The sequence below is a fragment of the Agelaius tricolor genome, unplaced genomic scaffold (genome assembly GCF_023055355.1).
Source record: "Agelaius tricolor isolate 1412-34295 unplaced genomic scaffold, bAgeTri1.0.p SCAF_12, whole genome shotgun sequence".
NCBI classification, from domain to species: Eukaryota; Metazoa; Chordata; class Aves; order Passeriformes; family Icteridae; genus Agelaius; species Agelaius tricolor.
This window is the reverse complement of record NW_027269272.1, coordinates 13,668,254-13,682,834: the sequence shown is the minus strand read 5'-3', so window position 1 is coordinate 13,682,834 and position 14,581 is coordinate 13,668,254. Positions and strand designations below refer to the sequence as shown.

General features: G+C 37.5%; 1 long non-coding RNA gene across 1 annotated transcript in view; it reads left to right on the top strand.

The window, feature by feature from the left end:
• Window positions 1-3,032: 3,032 nt before the first annotated feature.
• The window catches only part of LOC139594949 (uncharacterized), a 130,118-nt gene continuing 118,569 nt past the window's right edge, over window positions 3,033-14,581 (top strand). The window contains exons 1-4 of the long non-coding RNA XR_011680797.1: window positions 3,033-3,199; window positions 6,022-6,192; window positions 12,984-13,134; window positions 14,495-14,578. This is a non-coding gene — a long non-coding RNA (uncharacterized lncRNA). The remainder of the gene's footprint in view (window positions 3,200-6,021; window positions 6,193-12,983; window positions 13,135-14,494; window positions 14,579-14,581) is intronic.

The window sequence follows — 14,581 nt, the reverse complement described above, 5'->3', positions numbered from 1 at the left end:
GCTGAGGGCCTTTGAGCTCCCCTTGTGCTGCTGGGAATAAGTGGGCAAAGGTGCCTGGGAGCCTTCAGGTGCACAAATCTGCTCCATCAAGGCCTGGATGCAGACTCCCTTCCCTGCACTGAGAAACACCCTATGTTCTGTAATGCACTTCTTTGATGTGAAGTAAAGCCCAGACGAGTCAGTCCTGTCGCTTGGTGGGTGCCTTCAGCATCCGCTGACGTGAGCAGGAGCAGAGGGTGTTTGCTCACAGTGGGCAAGCTCAGACCTTTAGTGTTAAGTGGTGAAATTGCCTATTTGTGCAGCAATGACTCGAATGTCATGGCGATATTTTAGATGTTAGTATAGCAACTGCTTAGAAATTGAAAGGGGAATAACAAAATTACTTTTTGTTCTTACCTTACACAGATATTATATATGGTCATACCTGGTAAGATGATTTTTTTGGTAATGCTTGTTTCAATGTTATTCCTGCATGTGGTTTAAATGGTGAAAGAGAAATGAATTAAATGTCTACACTGAAAGTGTGTCACCTTCTGTTGGAATAGCAGGGAGTCAGAATATATTTTATTTTTATTAGTATTATGACTAATGATTATATGGGGGATGTGACTGTTCAAATTCCCTTAGTAATGAGTTTCATGTTACATTTGCAGAACAAGTGCAATGAAAGAAATTATTGCTATGTAAAGTTAATTCTTAAAAATAATATGAAAAAATTAGCAAGACAGCAAAAATGAGTTTTACTATAGTTTTATAACTGCTCAGCTACTGTGAATTGCTAAGATTTGTAAAGATCTTTGAAGATGAAAAGCTCTGTGTAATATTATTATAGTGGCTTTGAGAAAGTAAAAGGGAAAAACCCAGTTCATCCTGTTATAATCCTTTTAGAAATTTTAACAAATCCAATGGCTTTCAAGTAGTGGAAATATTTCAGAAAGTGTTACCACCACTACTGCTGTTGCTCCAGGCTATGTTATCATATACCATAGCGTGCATGGAAGCAAAGCTTAACTAAGGTCATTCTAATGAATTTTGAACAGTTACATGGACCTAATTTGGCTTTCTGTCCTGTATGAAAGGCAACCTCTTCATGCTGCAGCACCCAGCAGAAACCCCTGAGTCGTCTTATCAGCCTCATCTGCATTTTTCATCATCTGAAAGAGCTGCAAGTAACGCTCAGCCTATGAACTCAGCTCATGTGTGTTCTTTTTCCATCTTCAGCATAGGGGGCAGACAATAGGTTTTTTCAATCTCTAAAGAACTGAAAATGTATTTTATTCTGCTATCTCCACTTCTGGCTCCAGTTTTATTCTTTCATTTTTGTTACGAGCTTTGAGTTCTTGGGTACTAAAGGGCAGCGTTTGGCCAAATTCCTTTGGTGTCAGCTCTCTACTTCATTCCCAGGAGAGTTGCAAGGCTCCAGCATCATTCCAGGGAGCTGTTTCCCCTGTTGTTGACAGAAAAGACAGATTGATATCCTGAACTCATGGGTTCCTATCAGCACTGCATGTCTGAGGAGCTGGCCTAGCTGGACCATGAGTCCATTACACTCAGTGCTCCTTCCAGCCCTGTGTCCTTTTTCCAACAGTTGCTATGGAGGAAACAGTTTTAGTGGCAAACACAGTAAACCAGCCCAGGAACCAAGTCAGAGTGCCTGAAAGTAGGGAAAGTCTCAGAGATTTAATGCTCTTTACAAAGTATTATTTCCCATTCTCTCCAATCACTGTGGATATTCTTTCCTTTTTTAATGTTCAGCTGTGGTAAATTATTGCTCTCAAAGAAATCTAGTGTTAGTGACCACCAAAGTAGTTGGAAATGAGAATTTCCATTTCGCAAATATAAAAAACAAAAATTGAAAGAAAAAATTCTCAAGAATTCCCATTCCCATTATTGCTGCAGAATATTAATTGTTGATCACTGAGATAATTTGCTTCAATAGCATTTGATTGTTTCTTTTTACCATTTATCTCAGATAGGATACAATGAAAGACACTGAATCAACACATTCAAGTTTAAATGTAATATATTACTTTCTTTGGAAAGTGCTTGTTATATTTATAACATTTGTAAATATTGTTATTTATACTTTATTTCAAATGCTCCTATTTTTACTACAGTGCACCATACAACAGAAAACTGAAAAATATTTTATTCAGCTCTCTACCATAGTTCAATTAGGGAATGAAGATAATAAGTTTCTTTTTATCATTATTGCATTTGCCATCTTTTCATTTCAGTAAACCCCTTGTTCTAAGGTGAAGTTTCTAACCTTTTCCAGCTATTCCATTTTCATACTCGGATCATGTCCTTCTTACGTGTCTCCTTTCTAATGTAAATAACCCTGTGTTTTTAACTTTTCTTCAGGTGAGAGTTGGTTTGAGTTTTTTTGAAATTCTTGCTATTCGTAATTATCGAATTTTTTTTTATCAGGTTCCAATTTACCTCTACATCACACCTTTTGCTCAAAAGTGATTAGAAATAATGATGTATTTCTGAAAGAGCTTTATTATTGATAAAGTAATTTAGTGATATTTTAATTTTTTCAAATGTACTTGCTGTTTTTTTCACTGCAATTCAGTACTATCACTGATAATGCTTATGTCATTTGTCTTTCTGAATAGAAAATGAAAACTGTTTAAGAATCACTAGAAGAAAACAAAAAGCCTGAAAAAACCCCATATATTTGCACATTAAAATAGATTTATTATCATGGTCGCTCTTCACCCATCTGACTTACATCTCTCCAGGGGTGAATGATAGTCATCTTTGGCTGCTCATGGTTTGTCTAATGAAACCAGGTGTGCTCTGCATTGCTTTTGATTCTGCAGCAAGAGTAGCACATCGCTGTAATTTTGTTCAAATCCCCAGCACCAATATGCTTAAATTGCTCTGCATTTGTGTACTGGCTTTTTACATTTCACCTACCTGTGTATTCTTCAAAGTGTACTGAACATTGCCAAGCTGCTGAGATGCCTAATGGATTCTTACCTAAGTGCCTCTGTCTCCTCCACAGTCTCATAGGAAGCTGAAGGACTGAAGGCAGGGTGTTTGAAGGCATCTGAATGGTTCTGCTTGGAATGGTTCTGCTTAGCTTTAGACACCCAGCACTATCAGGAGGCTGACCTCTCTGGGTTTCCCCTCGTCCATGAGGAATGTTCAAGTGCTGCCAGTTTGCAGAGAGACAATATTGCAAGTTCCTGTGAGTAGATCTCAGTGCTATGGGTATGGGGAATTGTAAATTCTCAGTCTTGGTTTGTTTCACAGAGTAATAATTTCAGTGGACTTTATCACATATGTACCACAAATACTGCATGATGTTTTGGCTCCATTGTCTGTATTGACGTAAAATTGAGAGTTGCAAGATCAAGAATTGTATTCACCTCAAGGCAGAGCTGTTGTTTCCAAGTACCAAGCATGAGTGGATACTTGATTATTTTGGTTCTTACAGCCCTTGCCTACTCTATATTTTTTATCCAAGTTACTCAACATGGCAGTTTTTTAATTTTCATCTTCCAACAGCTACCTAAGTCAGCCTGATTTTTGCCTAAACATTCCATGGCTTTTTCCGTGTGATCCCTTTTCTCTATATAATGAACCTAAAGGGTCTGATACTAGACTTCCCCTCTCCACTGGCAGTTCAGGAACTTGCTTGAGATTAAATACAAAGTCAGTCCAGTGTCTTAAAAGCCTACTGTTTATTACTAAGTCCTCAGATCTGTCCAAAGAATTACATGGCAGCACATACCCTCAACTTCTAAATGGCAACAAATGTTGAGCAAGAAAGATTTCAGAGAGCTGAATTATCTCGTTAAATTAACTGGAACATTTTAATTTTTAGTAGAGTTGAGTGAGCTTGAGTAAATATGACGAATTGGACCCTCACTTCATTTAGCAGACATCAAACACACACAGAACGTTGCCCAATTTAATTTAGCCCTGCCAAGCTGGGAAAATGCTTGTAAAACATCAGTGAAGAAAAAAAGGGCTAAAATTTACTCTTGGTTGAGATTGCATGCATAAATTCCCTAGACATAAACTGGTGTTGTATATGTATGTATGTATATATACCATAAACCTTCCCTCAGGGAAAATCCTCCCAACACCAGCAACCAGAATTTGTGCTACCATGAGTTATTCCCAGTAAAGTCAATAATAGCCTTCCCTTTTGCTCTAAATAGAATATGTAACTCCTGTCTTGCACCCCAAGGTTTATCTCCTTTTCCTCTGCTGTCTCTTATCAAACACATACCAGCACAGTTGTTTGTTCAGTCATGCTCAGTAGAGTGGTTGGCTTTTTTTTTTGCTTTATCCCCTGAGCTTAATGGGCACATTTTGTGAAGAGTGAGCCAACCAGGTAAATAGCTGCTACTATGGAGCTTAAGAGCTACAGCTCTCAAATTAGGAGGTGCTTTTTGTCAAATAGGCCGCTGTAGCTCTAATATTAGCAACAAAACAAGGGCTTTTCAGACAAGAAAAAAAATCTTTTGTCTGACTCTGTATCACACTTAACTCTGTTGCCTTGTCAAATATGTCAATGTTCATATTATACAGCAGCATTCATCTGCGGATGCAAAAGTGCTTTGCAAATATTACCTCTCAAATACTTTTAATTTATATTTAACAACCAGTTTTGTGAGATGGTACTCAAAAAGAATCAGAATTAACTATTTTAAAAGTTAGTATAAATAAATTATAGTGATTTATTTGCTTTCCTGTTGCTCTATAGAAAGTTGTTGGCTTGAGCTCGAGGGCAAAGCTACCTAAGCCTGCTTCAAACAGCTTTTTTTCTCCTTTTGTTTTAATACCATGTCCACACATCTCTACAGGCTTCTTGAATTCTAGTTTCAGCTTCTCTGTTGCTGTAATTGGCAAGCATCTTCTGGTAGAGCACCAAGAATGAGGTACACAGGAGGCAGAATGCAGCCCTGAGTAGACGTGTTACTGTCTCCAATGCACACAAAAATAATCATCTTTTTTTTACAGCTTTTAAACAAAATTGTATTACATTTTTGCATGCTTCAGAAGCATTAGCTAGAAACATTACTGAAGGAGTTCCTTGCCTTCAGGCTATGCAACTTGTCCCAGTGTTTTAAGGCATTTTTACTGATTTTTTAAGCAAATTTGCTTTGAGCACAGTCTTTCATCCTGTGTTTTCTGACAGCAAGGCTGCAAGCCTGTTTGCAGAAGGCAAATGTCACAGACACATGTTATGAGTTTTAAACTGGTCTGTGAAACACTGCAGTAGGATGGCTTTTACTATTACACATCTGAAACCACAGCAGCAGTGAGTCCTTACCTGCTCACTGAAAACACCCTGGATATTAGGCATTCCTTATCTCAATTTGTCAGCTAGTTTATTAGTTTAAAATTATTAGGTTTTTTGAGTAATCCATTTGCTCGTTATGTCTGTAAGAAATGTTAGTTAGTTTTATATTAAAAGAATGCATTGAGGCAAAGGGAAATGGGGAGAAGTTGCAGACAGGCTGTCTTTGGTGCTCTGCTCCTTGGGTTCCCTATTGGTCTGTCCTAGGGCTTGAGTATCAGAGCTGGTACATGCTCACAACACTGCTTTGAGTTTTCTGACAACTGCAGATGATTTTTCCCTTTGAAAACCAGGATTTTGATACCCAGAGTTGGGTTCCCAGACTGAAAAATTTCAAGTCTCAGGTCTTTATTTTCATCAGAGATGAGCACAGACAGTGAGTGAGTGAGTGAAATGACATTTGGACTGTCTATCAAGGAATGGCTGAGCAATGTGAAATTGTCTCTATGGAGCACATTTATTCTTGATGCCAATTTGGTGAGGATGCTCTCTACCTGCTGAGGAATGCAGAGGTGCTGCTCATCCTTGGAGCACAAGGCTGCTTTGGGCTGGTTTGTTTGCAGGGTCTGTTTTAAGATAATAATTCTGCAGACAGCTGTGCTGTGTAAGAAAGCTCCCATTCAGGTACACAGGGCTAAAATAATTAAATGTGTTCCTAGGGCAGAGATAAACATTGCCCTTCTCTTTTTTGAAAGCAGATGAACTTGCTAGACCCACCCTAATGCTCTGGGGTTGTCTCCTGCCTGATGGGCTGCCACCAAAGCTCTAAATCCCTCTCACACAAAGGCACCACGGGACTCCCACCCTCGACATGAGTGCTCTGCCTGCCTCTGGCGCTGCCTGTCAGACCCGCTTCAGCTGGAATCAAGGTAAAGAATCAGCAGCACTAAATACTGCAGGACAAAGGCATAAACCAGCTTTGTAACCCTGGGCAACCTGGGTGTTTGCTGACTGACAGTGTGAATGACAGCCCAGTTGTCACTCTGAAATATCGTCTTCTAATCATTCCAGATGTCACCCGACAAGATGATGGCTACTAAAAAGGGAATAATTTGGGAAAAGTCATAAAGCCTATTATCTCCTGCTGAAACAATTTCTCTTTGCCATTTCTGAAGTCTCTGCAAAATAGATCCAGAATATCCCATATGTAACACTGGTATATTAGGAGAGGGTGTCCACTTGGAACTGCACCGGGTACCCCATGACATGCCTGGAGAAAGCCACCCCTGAGCTGTGCCATTTCTTCATGTCTTGGCAGGTGACTCCAATCTGGCCATACAGTGGAGCTGAAATATTTCACCTGTTCCAAAACACAACAGGCAGAAAAAGGCTATCATAGTAGCTGCTCACACACACAGCCTGACAAATCAGAGAGAGGATGGAGATGATCACAACAGCAGCAGAATGCACTTTCTGGGTAGAATTCTTATCATTATCTTTTCTCCTTAACAAAGAAAGAAACATTTGAAAACATTGTTAGGGCCTTTTCATTTTACTTAAATTATTCAATTACATTTTAATTTCAGTATGAAGAGAGGACTTTCTTCTGAACTTCAGGCTGAATGAAGGGTTGCACATGAAGGAAATGTAACAAATGAAAAAAGAAAATCTCTTTTGAGAAGGATGGCAAAACATAGAGGATGCAGTGGAGGAGTGAGAGAGGATAGAAAAGACAGAAAATTATGATATCTGAATCCTAATCTTTAAATTTTGAAAGCATAGCCTGAACTGCTGAAGTTAAAATGTATTTTGTCATCCATATAAAACTAAAAATGAACCCCTAGATTGTTTCATTACAACAGGGTGTTTTAAGGGCATAAACTGCAACTGGAAAACTTTCATCAATTATTCTGTCAATTCCATCCAAAATCTAGTGGAGGAGATTGCAGACTGTGAGGCAGAAAATTCTGTATATCATTCATGTAAAATGTCTCAATGAAATACACTGAAAGGTTGCTGCCAAACTTTGGTAGAGAAGAAAAAAGTATGTTTAGGGCCACTATTGAAAACCTCTCTCCTGTCAGCTGCATTGGGCCTTCTTCTGCCACTGTCACTCACACTGGCTGATAACTGACTCTAATCAATTGCAATGAAAGTAGTGGAATAATTTATGTAGTAAGGAGTTAAATTTGCATGAATTTAGGCAGAAGACTGTAGTAGTTTGTCTTAATGAATAATTTCATATTGCTTGCTATCTGCCTGAGAAATTCTGTAATGGTCAGGATGGTCACAGGGAAGCATGGAAGAATCTCACCTAGGGAAAAAAACAGCTTTTCTGACTGGCATTTCTATTGGTGTGTCATGCAAATACAGTTTCTTCTTAACTTATTAGCTCGCCTTGCAAAATATTTAATTTCATCATATGGTAGTTGTGAAGTTTTAGCTTGTCCAAAGAGCAGCTTGAGTATGGCACCAAAGGCTTGAACTTCCAAACAGTGACTTGAATGGTTTTATGTAACAAGTTGTGGTAAAAGAGCATTCTGAATTTCCCAGCCATGCCACTTAGATAACATTGCTTTCTGCTTTTAATGATATTTTGGCCATGAATTCTCTTTGTCATGGAGCAACCCAGAGCAACGTCACAAAATGGATTTATTTCAGATTTTGTAGAAAGTGATCTTGAATCTCTCTTGAAAGTTTATCAAATTAGGCATTGGTTGTCAGTATCTGTGAGTCTTAATTTTAGCATGGTTGTGTCTCACTATCTCTGTGTACTCATATGTGGGTTTGGGTTTTTTTGCACATTCTGGATTCCTTTTAAATCTATAGAGTAGTTATATTTTTATACAAATCTATATGTTGTTTATTATTAGGATCCCCCTTTCTAACTGAAATACATTTTTTTTTAATATAACTACTCCATGTCTTGCAAAGTTTAGCCAACTGACACAACAATGTTCTGGTAACCAGTAACTCATTTTTCAAGCTAAAGTTGACATATGTGCTCAAACTGTAGGAATTTAAAATCAAGGGGCTTTAAATGCTGCCCTAGCTTGGTGATCAAGTCCTGTCTGATAGCAGAATTGTTGCAGTGATTCCTCTGTGGCAGGCAAAGTTAGGAGCCAGTAGGAAAGGGAAATGTACAAGTGTACATCCATCTATGCATCTCTGTGCCCATAAACACTTTTTTTCTGCAGACAATTCTAGTGATTCTACCTGGTTATGTATATTATAGAAAAGGACTTTGATTTTCTACAAAACTGTACATGAATTTTATGTTTGTAAACAGTTTTGTCATGTAAAAAAAAAAAAATCCACTAAAAAAGACTGAAAAACTGCTTCAAATTCATTCTTTAAATATACCAGACATAACCTGTCATTTCACAATGTTGGAGGGCAGTTTTTTTTTGTTTCAGAAACTTCAATAATTTTATGTGTTCTGTTGACATTTTCTCTAGAATTTTGCTGTCAGTTAAAAACCTGAAAGACACTCAGACACTTAGTTTGTAAAATCACTTAGGCTGGAACTTAGATCAGTGTTTGCACAGTCCCTCTGAACTAACGGGTCTTATGGACCTCTGATGTGGATGGAAAGTGTGAAAGGAAACACCAGGCCTATAAGAAGTAATAGTGAACAGCAGATGCTGAAAAAATTGTCTGTGAGGAACCAAAGGCAGTCAGTTATTAAATTTATTACTGGGTACTGCTAGCAGCAATTTTAAAAAAATCAAGCAACTTCTCTTCCCTCTGATATTTCAGCTATCCAGTTCATATTTTTCCATTCTTAAAGTTATATCACTAATACCATAGCTCCAGGGAAGCTCAAAAAACTCTAGGGCTGAGTTGTAGTTGTTACCAATTTTCTTTTATTAAATGATAAAGAAATAATAAAAAAAATGCTGTGTGTGATCTTATTTTCTAGCAATGTCATGCCCTTAAATACTATTTTATTTCTCTTTACTATGCTTTTGTGACTTGTTTTGAGCTACTCATTTTACATTTTACTCAGTTTTCTGTGGAAATTGCATCTGCCTATGCTTCATCAAGACTAATAACTCACTAGGCATTTGGATTCAAAAAAGTAATAATAAAAGAGTGAATTTTTAAAAAAAATACTGACTAAAGTTTTTATGATTTGAACTGCATTACAGTGCTTTGGCAACTGGTTGTGGGAAAAGTAGAGCCAAGCACAGGAATCTCAACAGACAAGTCTGGTTCCTCACCTCTTCCTTAAGCCTTTGCCACTGGCTGCTGCATGAAATAAGACTCTGCCAGAGAGACCTTTGCTCTCATCCAGTTGTTCTTTGCTTGAATTTTATGCTTTGATTTTTCTTCTCTATTTTGCAGATAGATAGATTACTGAAGGATAAAAGGACTAGAAGAAAGTTCCCTGTTCTTTTTTCACACTTGTCTACTTCTCAGTTTACAGTCTCTTCACTGCCTGGAAGAAGGAAAGAAAACAAAGAGGAGAACAAATATTCCTTGCTTTCCTGAGGCTGGTAATCCAGCCAATTGCAATCTCAGCCTCTTATAGCTTAGTTTCCCCAGTAGCTTTAGGAATATTTTCTGCAGGCTGGGCTCTCCAATGTCAGAGCTGCCAGAGGACCATGGCATATTAGTTGGTAACCAGAAATCTCTCATAACTTATTCCAGGATCGTTAAACTTTTTTAGAGAAACTCACAGTTTCTCTAGAGCACATTAGAAGGAAAATATTTTGCAAGTTCATTAGAAGAATTTCCGTTAAAAATCTGTTTGAGGGAGATCCTTCCTGATTCTGAAAATGAAGTTGTAAAGGAGCACTCTTTTTTTTAAGTTGTATTTGTACTGGGAATTCTCAGAAATCCCAGCCAAGACTTATTGTAGCATTGTACAAGGCTGAAATTCCCTGTATCTCTATGTTTATCACTTGCTAAGACCCCATGGCAGCATATGCTTTTCTAGTCACATATTTACTCTCTGTGACTGCAAAATTTGCTGCCTAGTTGAGTGAAATCAACTATCTTTAGTCATCCTGGTCAAACTTGAAAAACTGAATTATTTATTATCTCTCAAATACTTCTGTTTCCCCTTGATTTTCTTAATTTTTGCTTGCTCGATTAAGTACCATGTCCTCCTGTGAAGCTTGGATAGAAATATGCTTGAATGTTTTGCTAATGTAAGTTCCAGGATTACATCCATTGCTACAATTCTTGGGTTCTTTTGAAAAATGTGAGGTTTTAATTGGTCTTAATTTTTCAGCATAGGAGTCCATCACTGTAATCCACACTTTAAGAATGACCAAATGCTTTAACTGTATGGTAGTTCCCCTTGGATATGTATTGAATTCAAAGGTTAAAGTAAGCCTTGATGAAAGTATTTGCCTTTAGCTGTTCATTGCTACTTTATTTATTACTTCAGCTGTGAAAAGCTTTTTTATTTGGTTGAGGCTTGTTTGTTTCTCACTGCTAAACTTTTCCAACATTTTAAAATTCTGCTTTACATACAGGTTTGAATTTTCACTTCTCTTTGGAGTATTTTACATGCTAAAATGCTTTCTGTAAAACACAGCTGTAAAAAAAAAAAAAAAAAAAAGTAAAAAAGTGAAGTAAATCTATACTTTATGTCTTCTTGAAACTTTATTCTCTTTAAAAAGGGCTTATGTAATTTTACATAATTCTTTTGGCAGGAATGTTTATTGCCCAGCTGGTTGAAATTATTAATGTACCTCTCAAGCTGCATTTTCAAAGATCAGTAACATATATATAAACCTTTTGGAGGGTCCTTGATATGTAGGATTTTTATTGGAGATCCTTGTTCCACTTCAGTAAAAGGATGACACAAGATGTTTACTTTAAAAAGTCTCTGACATCCTCCTGAGAATGTTTTGATAGAATGGCATACATTTGGTTACAATTAGTAAGCCAAACAATTTTCCATTGTTATCTCACTGTGTTTGTCTAGACCCTGTAAGGAGCTTTCAGAAAATATCCATCTCCATGTTTCTGTTAATTGATTGCATGTCCAGCAGGATTATTCTATTTTATAAAGCTCCTTTTCCTTTTAATTTTATCACAGAGATTTTACACAAAGGCATGTGGTAGAAAGCAAAAGGGAAATACTGGCACAGTTAAGCATAAAGAGATATTGTACTTGTATCAGGGCTAATAGTCCTGTGTGTGGGAAAAAATATCTATGTGTTCCTGCTACTTCTGTGTGCAAGATGTTATACCCGAGGGCTGAAAGTAATAGTAGCTGGTGTGAAAGTATTCACCAATATCAAGTGCAGATGAAAGCCTTTGGAGCCAGCTGAAAGCTGAGTTAATAATTCTTCGACTTAATATTTGAACTTGCACTCTGTCTGGCATAATAAATGATGGGTGACTTAATTTTATTTGAATTCTATTAGCGGTGTGATTAAAAGACTCAAATCCCTATCTGAAATCTTTGCTGTCTTATTTTGGTTATTTGCCATATAATGTAGAGGCTCATCTTTCCTTTTGTATGATAGCTGAAATACATCTTTCTCTTGACTGTCTTACTTTCTATTCAGAAACTGCTAAGTCTCAGCCAAAATCATTGTCTGTCTGTTTGGGCAGTAAAAACACCTTGCTACATGCATCCCATATTGCTTGCAGTTGTTTGGAGGTTACATGATTAAGCTGGCTGTAATGTGAATTAGTGTCTATGTCACAGAAATTCCCCGTGCAATTATCACCCCTCGGAAATGCTGCAAGTGCCAGGTTTAGGCCTGATAACAAGAACTGGTGCTTCTGTGCCTCCTTTAATCATCCTCTTTTGTTTACACTCTTTTTGGAGAAGCCACTGATCACAACTCCTGTAACAGTAGGTACACGCTGGCAGCAGAGGAATGCAGAGCTTGTTGTGCTATTCTGCTTCATAAACCTGTGCCCTTGAAGTCTCCTGCATCCCTACCCTGTCAGACTGGTAAAGCTGTGCTGCTTTTATGAATTCTTGGTGGGAGTGGTCAATACTGAATTGAATAATTTCTTTTTGAATTATGTCTTTTAACACAATTCTGAAAAAGGTCTGCTGGGTTTCAGATAGGTGCATGGGAAGAAAAGCCTGAGAAAGAAATTTGTCCTCCAAAGAAGGGAGAAGTGACTGCACTTGAAGCACTTTCTGCAGTTGTCACCTCTGCTCCTTTGGTGGGGTGGGAAAGGACAGACTTGCCCACAGTTGTCCCCTGTCCTGTGCTGCCCTCCAAGCAGCACTGCAAGGGAGGGTCTCAGCCAGGGTCCCTGCACCACAGCACACAACTTGTGCTTTGGCACCAGCACCTCTGGGCAACAAAATCACAGTGCCTGATGTCTCCAAAGCTGGAAACAAGGGTTTGGGCCCCTCAGTGCATCTCAGCAGCAAAGTCAGCCCTTTTCATTTCCTTGTCATCAGAGCTGAGTTATGTCAGTTCATGTTCTCTAGAGCAGTTTGAATTCAATTTAGCTAGTGATTAAGTTACTTTGTGTGAATTGGATGCTGGTAGGAATGTTTGTTCAAAGGGTTAATTTAACCTTCCCAAGGTTGTAACGGACACTGGAAGATCAAAAGCTCCTCGAGACTCTCAAAGAGAGAAGAAAAAAGAATTGCTTGCTTTTACAATTTTCAGTCAATGTCTTCCTTCTGGGAAGCAAGTCTGTGTTTGACATACTTAAACTCATGGTACAAACAACTCATTTTGCCTCTAATCATAAACATAATTTGTCTGGTTTCTCTGTTCTTCAGATTTATGCAGTAGCCATGTTTGTCAAAGTATTTGGCACCAATGACATCATCTCTGTTGAAATGCTGGACAGCGTGATGAGTCCCAGATGTTAATGCACACCAAAAGTTGAGAAAGAATGAAATATAAAGATCAACTGTAACAGCTATGGAGGTAATAAAAAGTGATTCTGTTTTCTTCTAGTATTTAAAAATAATTATTTATATATTTTTGAGGTTTGTTTTGCATACATGATCAATTAAGGACTGTGTTCAGTATTATGTGTGTACATAAGGACAGACTGAAATGTGAATTTGGTTAAATGCTGAATAAAGCATGATTTAACTTCATAATTGCACTATTTCCTTTCTGTTTTTTTCCAATCTTTTACACTTTGCTTGTGCAGATTATGATATATACAGAATATTTGTGCTAAGATCTAAATGTGCCTCTTTCTTAACTGCCAGGGTTTAATTTGTCATTTGGATAAGGGTCTTGCACAGTTATGTCAGCACATCATGTTTTCTAATGAACTGTAACATGACATGCCAATGTAACCAAGAGTAGCACCACTTCCTAATGACATGTCATGTCTGTGAAAAGTAGAAAGGATGTGACTTGCTGTGAATCAGGTTTGAATTTCTTTTTTAATTTTAAAATAAAATCCTTTTCTGTGCTCCAAAAGTAGTTTTCATAGACATATGGTTTGGATTCTTAAGGGGAAAAATTATGTAGGTACCTGGGCATGGTTTCCTAGTGACCACATATCTACCCAAGTGCCCCATGCTGCTTAGTAGAGGAAGCATTAACAAATAATACATCCATCCATCCAGAGCATCCTCAGATGAATAAGGCTGACCTAATATTTGCATGGAAAAATCAAGCAGAGACTCTCCTTTAATTTTCTACCAATAATGAATACTTCCTTTGGATCATTCTGTTGTCTAGATATTGTTCACTATCATGAAAAATTCCCATATGCACAGTCAAAAAATTTACTTGGAAAATATGTTTCTTTAATTTATTGCAGCAGTTCTCCAGACCTTATAGGTATAACAAAAATTGCATTAAAGTCACAGAGAGAAAAAATAAATTATTAGACTTTTCACGTTGGGTGACTTTTCACATCCCATAAAGATGCTTAATCAGTTGGATGTGTAACACATATGTCATTGTCTTGTCTTAAAAGTCTTCATATCAGAAAAAAAATAGAAATACATCAAAATATAACCTTGTTTTAGTTCTTCTTAAAAGATTATCCTTCATCTCTTTTTTGGTATGAAAGTTTTGGCATTAGTCTCAATACAAGTTTTCTGAAACCTGAAAGGGGCAGTGGCAAAGTTTGTGGAGTTGGTTGTGGTGCAGTTTTCACTGTGCTGCTCAGTTCTGAGCCAGCCATTTGACATTGACATCTCTGAGTATGGGAATTATTCTGAAATTATTTGGATTTTCTTACCTTTTCTTTCAGACTGGATGCTCATTTAGCAATAAGCATTAAAACCCAGATAACTTACATTGTTCTTTCTGTTTATAGGTCTGGACTCAGTTTACATCTGATGTTCATACATTAAGAACATGGGATTTTTTCAAGGGTTCCTAAAGCTGTTGAGACTTACAGGTG